Raw genomic sequence first — 8,236 nt, 5'->3', positions numbered from 1 at the left:
TTCCACACTGACCAACCAAAAAGCACTCTTTAGATTCTTATCTTACGGCGCTAAACAATCTCAACTCATTCTGGGTGATTAGCAAACCTCGTGATGGCTGATATCAGTGTCCGTTCATATTTAGAAATCCCTACAACTTATAAATGGTTAAATACAAAATTAGTAGTAGTTATTAAGATTTATGTGTTTTGGAATAGGTAAAAGTGATTGGAAAAAAATATCATCAGAATATCAACATGCCTAATAATTATGCACGCAGTGTAGATAACTGTTCAGGATGTTTATAGCTCTCGGAAAGAAACTGTCTCTGAATCTGCTTGTGTGAGTTTTGGCTGATCTGTAGCGTCTGCCAGATGGCAGCAATTCAAACAGGCCATGACCGGGATGGGAGCAGTCTCTTGTGATGTTTTGTGCCCTGCTAAGATAGCGTGTAGAGGCAACATCCTCCAAAGCTGGCAACTGGCAGCCAATGATTTTCTCTGCTGTTCTCATGACTCCCTGCAGTCTCTTTTTGTCAGCAGCAGAGCAGCATGCACACCACACTGGTATACAGTAGGTCAGAACAGACTCGACTGTTGCATGATAAAAGCGGATGAGCAGTCTCCTATCCATATTATTTCTCCTAAGCACCCTCAGGAAGTGGAATCTCTGACATGCTCTTTTAACTATAGCGGTGGTGTTGGCTGCCCAGGATAAGTCGTTAGATATGAGGACACCTACATATTTAAAAGTCTCCACTCTCTCCACGCGTTAGATGCAGCATCTAAAGAGAGCAGCAGAAATGTCCGTCTTGAATCAAACTTTAAGATACAGCCAAACGTCAGCCACAATGGAATATGATGCATGTGAAATACCATTAACTTCTGGAGGCACCAAAACAGTCCTTCAGAAGTACACATTCCTCACTACAAAGATCTTCAGTACTACTAACCAGGTGAATCCAGTTAATAACTCTGGCAAAGCAATGCATGAAATGGAAAAATACCTAGATGGAGTGAAGCATGACAACACTGGAGTCACTGGAGTAACTGTGTATCCAAAACCTGCACCTATTGCAAGGGATTTGGTCTGTGCCCCTGCATCTCAAGCCTTTGTAGAAAGAATATTGTCTTTTTGTTGACTGATTTCATCTGGACTGAAAAGCAGAATGACCACCTCCCTGGAGCAAAGAGTCTTCTTAAAAGTTAACAGAAATTTCTGCAACTAAAATAAAATTAGAAAACACCAACCACAATACATCTAATGCAAAATGCACATTTGCTGATTTTGAAGATTGTATTCTGGTTTGTTTGTGCTTAAGTAAAACTGAACACTTCACACACTTGACTTATTTGAAGATCATGTTCTAGTCTGTTAGTTCAAGTAATATTGTAAGTAACTTTGGAAGATTGTGTTCTAGTCTGTTCTTGCTAAAGTAATATTGAACACACTATAGACATACAAACACTGCACACACACTGTTCATTATTTAATCCCATTTTACAGCAGGTTGTGTTTGCTGTAGATGACTTGAAATGTTTATTGATGTACCAGTGATCACACTGCTGCTGCTACACTGTACACCTGAAAAACTAAACTAGACATATTTAACAAGATTTCATCATTATTATGTGTGTTAATCTAATTTTTTCATAATTTAAATTAAGCACTTTTTTTACTTTAGATTTTTAGATCTTTAGATGTGGCATAAAACAGTTGCCAGGCATGTTTGTGTGACCGTGCGTGTAAGTGTACTGTATTCCTGTCACATAAGGTCTCAGTCACTAGCTATGTATCCATGATCCACCTACTTTTGATGTGAAATTTTGAAATATAGCATAAAAACACAGGATGGAAACATCAAGATGTGCATACATACTGTAATTAAAATGGGCACAAAAAACTTGTGCATTCAATTGAGGCAGATCATTGTTTATCTGGTACGAAGACATACGCATAAACCTTGATATGCAACAAAAAACTCATGTGACTTTGCCTCAACAAAGGATGTGATCGATAATTGGACTAATCATAGGGGTTGGTTGTAAAAATTTTAATAAACTATTACAACTATCCCCAACTCAAACAGCCATAACATAGCAAACTGTCTTAGCATGTGGGTTTGAAGTAAAAAAAAATATCCACAACTCAACTATTGCTATGCAACAACAACAACAAATAATAATAATAATAATAATCTTGTTTAAAAATTTTACTTTATTAGCTGAAAATGTTTTTTTTTTTGTCATAAACTCAACTAAATTGCTCACAGTCACATGCAATTTCTCCTGTGAGCTCAAAAAGAATATGGGAGTGTATGATATTGATGACGTTACCACAGCTCTTTTCTGACCTGTCAAACTTGCAGTGTTACAACACTCCTCCGTCTTCTCTTTGGTTTATCTGTGTTCTTCATGAATGCCTTTATCAATGTGCAGAACACTATAAAAATATATTTTCTGTCTGATTTTGTTTTTTTGATCCGAAGGCACAGATACATTTCTAATAACTTTACAAATGATCGAAACTATTAATGTCTTTTTTTCATTATGACATGAAATAATTCTGACTTTACAATAAACTGTCAAGTATACTTTCAAATGAGACATGCTTTTAGTGCAAAGGCTTCATGAGCTGTATCTGTTTTAGTTTGGGTATGCCATTTCTTGGGAATTTTTCAAAAGTGTGGGTGAAGGCAAACTGTTTAAATCTGTAGATCAGTGTGCTCTGTCTGCCTCTGTTCATCTGTCTTTTTCTTTTTCAGTTTTTTCACCTTTTGCGATCACACTTACTGACTCGCATGACAGATGATATACAATGAATCTCCACTCCCCACTTTCTCTAGAAAAACTGTAACTGGTTTAACAGGTTTAGGTTCTGAAGAAAACTTCCCCCCCCCACAGTCATTTATGAAAGTGTAGAGTTGAAAGGAGTTTTAAGACAACATCTGTTCAAGACACAAGTTCTGTGGAGGAACAAGAAACATCTACATCATCATTACTTGTGGTTAGTAAATACTACGCCATAAAGTACTGATAGACATACATTTCATGTCATTTAACTTTTGATTGCTAACCAAAAAAAAAACGATTATTTGATGTTTTAAAGCAATTGTAGCAGATTTAAGCAACACAACTTTCTGATCTCTCTTCTTAAATGCACACAATCATCTCACAACCTTTATTACAACTCATTTATTTTGATCATGCGAGTGTATTCATAAGTCAGTCTGTCCACAGTAACATTCTGTGTCAAACCTTGGCTTTCACATCTGACTAACTCACACTAACTTGTGTCTGCCTTCTTTTGTGTGTCAGTATCTGTGTGTGACTTGTGTGAGAAATCGTTGACTGTTTAAAGGGCTCTTATTGTTTTGTTTTTGTTTGTTTGTTTTTTACATGTTCAACATAGTGTGTGTTTGTGCATGAAGAAGCTCAGTAAATCTTCAAACTCAGTTTGAGTTCTTCTCAATTTCAGTGCGCACTGTTTCTGAACTCCCTGAAAGTTCTCCGCCTCCATTGTAGTCTTGAGTTTTCTTTCTTTTGAGTTTCACGTGTTTTCTCCCCCGTAGAAAAAACTTTGTAAAAAAAAAAAACCTCTTAGCACTTTATTTTTCTTTACATAGTGTATATTTTAATAAAATATCAAATGTGGGCTTTTTATCTGTTTTATATTAAGCCACATTAAGTGTGCTTTTCTATAGGTGAGAAACGCTTATCGTGCAATTCAGTTCATAATTTGGGCTTATCTGCTTGCATGTACACAGTACATGTTTTTAATACATAATATAGCATATTTGATTTTTTTATCATCTTCATTAAGCCGCATTAAGCATTTTATGAACCACTGCAAGCTTCCTCAACACAGAGAAAAGGCAATACCCTGCAGGATATTTGCCTATCCGTGCAGACCTCTGTGACTTCCTTACCACTACAAAGCTGTATTGTTTGTAAAAGGAGCGTTCTTTGATCAATTTCTATATATAATTTAATCCCAATTTAAATAACATTTCATGCTACTAAGAGAAACAATGTGAAGTTGATTGTTTAGTCACTGGCTTGATTTACTGATGCATAAACAGTATTAAATGATTTTGAGACAGAAAAATCTGAAACTGAATAATTACACATCAGAAATCACAGATCAGGCATTGGAAGGAACCCTGTTAGTTACATGATGTGGCGTTACTGTCGGATCTTCTTAGGCGCTGATCTTCTTCTGCAAAGGTGGTATTTAGCATTACTATGACATCATAATCGCACACTTTTCAAATCCAGTAGTTTTCTTGGTTTCAATAAAAGCTGTTTTTGGAACAAGGACGTTTTGAGTTCTGAAATATACAGAATATTTTGATAGTATAAAAACCTGTCAAAAGATGAAGAAAAATTTGAATTCCCAGTTCATGATCCAAGTCAGGATACTGAATAACAAGAGGAGATCTGAGTTCAACAAATTAAAATAAAGTAAAAAAAAAAGAAAAAAAAATTAATTAATTGGGAAAAAGCTACTATTTGTACTTTGTTACTTTACTAAAAGATACACACATGAAAACAGCATGTTTTTGCTTAAACTCAAAAAGGGGCATTTACATAATAATTGATCAGTATTTTGAGCTGAATCTTCACAGACACATTCTGACACCTGATACTTATATTACATCTTGTAAAAAGGAGCAGGACTTCTTTAACAGATGAGTTTGACTCTGAGAGTCCGGATCTGATCACAGCTTCATTTCATAATCCAATTAACATTTGAGAGTCCACAAGTTAAGAGAGAAACTAATTCAGATATTTTTCTTGTTGTCCTGCAGCTGTGAGTCAGTGAAGGACGATGGCATCTGTTGATGAGCTGCTTCTAAACTCACTGAAGGATCTGGGAAAAGAAGAGCTGAAGGCGTTTCAATGGCACTTAAAGAAAAATCATAAAGATATATCAAATTCTGAAATGGAGGAAGCAGATAGGTTTAAAACAGTGGATATAGTGGTGAACTTTTTTGGAGAAGAAGAAGCAGTGAAGAACACGGTGGTGATCCTGAGGAAGATGAACAAGAATTATCTGGCTAAGCAGCTGGAGGACAATCACAAGAAAGGTAACAGGTTAAAGTTAAAATTAAATTGTTAAATGTGTTGTTAGAACAAAAAAACAAACAAAAATAATAATAATAATAATAATAATAATAACTGATTTCTTTTAAATATATTTGAAATATGAAAAAGGCCCAAGTTCTACTTTTTTTCTATAACTGATGTCTCACAGAGAGAATGATTACAGTATGACAGTTTACAGAATAAGTGAATAACTGCTGGTTTTCAGGTCAAACCTTCCTCTTTGCTTTACTGATGTGTTTGTGTGGTTTATTGTTACTGTATTTTCGTTCTCTTTCTCCCTCACACACAACTTCGGCTGAGGGCAGTACTGAAGATCCTGAGCTTGTTGGAGCCAGTTCAAAACCGATGGGGGTTAAATAATGATCACTGTCTGTAGAGAAATGTCCAGAGAGCTAGAGGACGTCTCTCTCTTGCATACCTTCTCAGATTTGTAGGTTGGCTAGTCTCTTTTTCAGTAGCAGCCACTTTTTCACCCCTTCCTTGAAAGTCTGAACAGCACGTTCAGCTAGACCATTTGAAGAAGGATGGTAAGGAGCTGACGTTACGTGCTAAATGCCATTTCTCTTCATGAAGGTTTTGAATTCTTCACTTGAAAAGCATGTTCCATTGTCTGGCACTTGCCTTTTAGGCAGTCCCTGTGTACTGAAACACATTCTCAGTTTCTCAAAGGTACTTTCCAGGCTTGTGCACAATGTTGTATTGATATGCTAGTAACATCACAGCCTACCTTTGCACTCTGGGTGATCCTATTTGAGGAACTGCTTTTGTTTCACTGAAAAGGTTCATCAAGGGCTAATGCACATCTTTTGATAATCTTTGGATGCCAAAATCTTTGGATTTTTCCATGTCCACTGAACATCTTTTCTCATCAACAGAGGCAGGAGGCTAGTAGCGTTGCCAGATTTGGAAGGAACTTATTATAATAGTTTATCAACCCTAGGTATGCTTTAAGCTCTGTGACATTCCACAGTTCAGGCGCTTCTTCTATGGCTTTCACTTTCGTTCTTGTAGGATGCAGACCCTGTGCATCTACTTTGTGGCCTAAGTATTCCACCTTATCCACCAGGAACAGTAAACGTCTCTGAATCCGATTGTCATCAACGGCACAAACAAGACGATCCTTCAGCATTTGGTCTAAAGTTGCTCCATTATTGCAGTCTTGTGCTAAACGTTGCAACTCAGCTTCATACTCTGTCACGGTTTCTGTCAGCTTCTTCATTCTCGAATCAAATTTAAATTTCTGTACAATCTCACTTGGTTGAGGATTAAAATGATTTTTGAGCATTGTTACCAGCTGCTGACAAGTGTTTTCACTTGGTTTTGTAGGGCTGAGAAGATTTTGTGTCACACTATAAGTCTGTGGTCTCACAACACTTAAGAGAATAGTTCTTTGCGTACCCTCATTTTCAATTCCATTAGCTACAAAGAAATTGCTCCAGTATTTCAGAATACTCTTCTCGTGTTTGGGCTTGGGCTTTTGCAACAAATGTTGATAGTTTTTGCCATGGCAAGCACTCACATTTTTTTCAGAAAATGTACAAATCTAGTTATTAATTACTATAGATTCCATACAAACTTTAGTGCATAATTCATCCTGCGCCATTTGTCGCAAGCCCATAAATGAGGTATAAAATCACCCGGCTTGTTAAAGAGAGGTGTACTATGGCATTAAGCAATCAGGTGTAAGATGTTCGCACAGCAGGTGAAAATCGGGCGAAAGACTTAACATTGGATAGAAATTTGTGTCATAGAAACTTAGGCTTGGGATCATTTCACAACACAACATGAATACATCATGAACAAGCCATATGTCTGCACCAGAACATCATAGAGACATAAGGATGGGCTCTTGTGATGAGTGGGTATCTAGATTCTAAATATTACTATTGTAACTGTGTAGCCACACCCTAACAACCATTTAGAGGACCCTGAATAGCAATATGAAGAAAACATATCTCAGGCTGACAACATCATACTGATTTAGAGGTTGGCTTTCTTGCAATCGCATACATTCTCCTAGCAACTGCCGAAAACTGATTCATGCATTTGATTTCTCACCTGAAATTTTGAGAGTATATGGGTCTGAGGTCTTGACTTGATTTCTGTGAGTAACTAAACAATCTCCACTCTCTGTTGTCATCTTTATTCAGGAGTGATGTAGTGCTGGAGTCCTGGAGCTGATATCTGGAATCTGATCTCGACAGTTTAACACCAGCCTGATTGACCCAGAACAGCTGAATTCCCTCAGAACGGATCCAATCATCACAAGAGACTCCAGCATATGATTACAACTGACAAGGAGAGAGTCACAGAGCTGCCTGCACTGATGTCAGTCTGTGAGGATGAGGATGATGAAGAAGAGACTGGAACACAAAATAACACACAAATCATAGACTTTTCAATCATAATGAGAGTTTAAATGAAGAAATTGTTCTTTTTAAATTGATTACATAATTGTAAAATTAGCATTATCAGAGCATCAGTTCCTTGTTTTGGTCTTGTCCATTCAAATCTGTCCATTGTTGGCAGAAGTATAAATCTATAGTCTTCCTTTGTGATGTTTTTCATGTTCAGAAAGCAGTCAGACCCCAGATTCACTCTCATGTCTCTCTGTGTCATTCTTCTTATATTAATAAATGAAAACATAAAGCATACCAGACTCCTAATATGGAAATAATTTTAGCATCAGTATGTTCTGTATGTAACACAATAATAAACTGAGCATGTTCAAATGAACTCTTTCCCAGACTGTATAGGCTATTCTTCATATTATTGTTAGTTTCACGGGATGCTGTTACATTCTAGAAATATAATCATTGAATTATTAATGATAAAATTGGTTAACCTGAAGGTTTTAACCATCCATGATTCACATAGTAAATGAATTTGTTTTTAAAATATTTTGACATGATTAACATCAATTCCAGCTTGCTCAAACAAAAAGTATTTGCACACACTACATGAGCATCTAAGTGTTTCTACACATGAATTATAACATGCTGATTTTCTCTCTCCAGATATGAGAAAATAGATCAGTCTCAGAGTCCTTTACTAACACTACAAACACCAAATACTATAGCACATTTTCCCTTTAATTCCCTGATAATTCTCGGTTGGTTGGATTTGTGCACTGGGACAAAGGCTGTGCT

The 8,236-nt window shown here is 36.5% G+C and overlaps 1 long non-coding RNA gene across 1 annotated transcript; it reads left to right on the top strand.

Annotated features, from left to right (window-relative positions):
• Positions 1 to 2,844: 2,844 nt before the first annotated feature.
• LOC107745543 (uncharacterized) lies at positions 2,845 to 7,874 on the top strand. The gene is made up of 3 exons (XR_001640608.1): positions 2,845 to 2,985; positions 4,790 to 5,068; positions 7,238 to 7,874. It is a non-coding gene; the product is annotated as an uncharacterized LOC107745543 (long non-coding RNA).
• Positions 7,875 to 8,236: the final 362 nt, after the last annotated feature.

Source organism: Sinocyclocheilus rhinocerous, unplaced genomic scaffold (assembly GCF_001515625.1).
Source record: "Sinocyclocheilus rhinocerous isolate Xijiao unplaced genomic scaffold, SAMN03320098_v1.1 scaffold1159, whole genome shotgun sequence".
NCBI lineage: Eukaryota > Metazoa > Chordata > Actinopteri > Cypriniformes > Cyprinidae > Sinocyclocheilus > Sinocyclocheilus rhinocerous.
This window is presented reverse-complemented; position numbering and strand designations above follow the sequence as displayed.